Here is a 1127-nt window from a genome sequence, read left to right as displayed (position 1 = left end):
CGGCGTAGTTCGCCCGCCTTTCACATCTTCACCAAGGTTTCCATTTGGCTCAGGGGCATCGCTGAATCCCAACACCCTCCTCTGCAACAAGGAGCCACTCCAAGATGCCSGAGGAGGGATGTGGAAGGTGGGGCAGGCCCAAAGCTGAGCCCAGGCAAAGCCTCCAGCCTCAGCTTCACCAGGGCTCAGCCACTGCAAAGATTGCAAGGAAGGCAACAYAGTAGTTTTGCAAGGGATGCAGACAAAATGGCCTCATTTCTACAAGCAGCCAGCAAGAGAGAAACTTCCATTCAAACCATGCATGTTATAGAATGAGGCAAACGGCAAAACAAAAATGAGGGTCACAGGAGTGGGTTCAGCATATTACATCCCTGCCACAGGCACTGCAACTCCCTGCATGGAACAGCTACTATGTCCACAGCCAAGAAGTTGCAGAAATGGAGAGGAGCATTACACACAAAAGCAGGGCCTCTCCACTTCAAACCATGTGTGCACGGTATGAATGCTTGAGGAGACATGCCCAGAAAGAGCTGGGCACTGCCAGGCACTGTGAAGTTAATGGCACGGCCACACTGGCCTTCTCAACAGCTGCGCCCGGCTTCCATGGTAACCAGCTAAGAGGAAAGAAACAACTGCCAGGTACAAGGATGAATGGAGATTTTTAACTTGACACAGTGGTTGAACTACCAGGTAAGTCAGGAGCTGCCAGGAGAATCCAACTCCTGGTTGTGGTCAGTTGGGGAAAACTGTACCTAACACCTGATTTAAAGTTGTATGTGACCTCCTAAGTGGAGGCACCTATCTCCCAGCAAGCGATTATCCAAATATATGTCTGACTATACTGGCAGAAATATTATCTATCCAGTTATCACACACAAACACCATTAGAGATGGGTCTCAGAACTGCTTGTATACTTCTCTACCTCCAGTGAATACCTAGACTTCTCCATAACAGCATCAGTACTTTTGTTAGTGGGCATCCTTCTATTGCCAAGGCTGGATTTACCAGCTGAAACATTAGCCTGCTCTGATCCATCAGTACACTTCAAATTGCCCACTCTCTTCTTCAGACAAAACTCTGCAAGTCTCACAATCAATTGGGCTGACATAGCACATATCCTGCTCTT

The sequence above is a fragment of the Rhea americana genome, unplaced genomic scaffold (genome assembly GCF_003343005.1).
Source record: "Rhea americana isolate MKP2758 unplaced genomic scaffold, rheAme1 scaffold_197, whole genome shotgun sequence".
Taxonomy (NCBI): Eukaryota; Metazoa; Chordata; class Aves; order Rheiformes; family Rheidae; genus Rhea; species Rhea americana.
The sequence above is the reverse complement of the archived record's forward strand: the minus strand, read 5'-3'. Positions refer to the sequence as shown.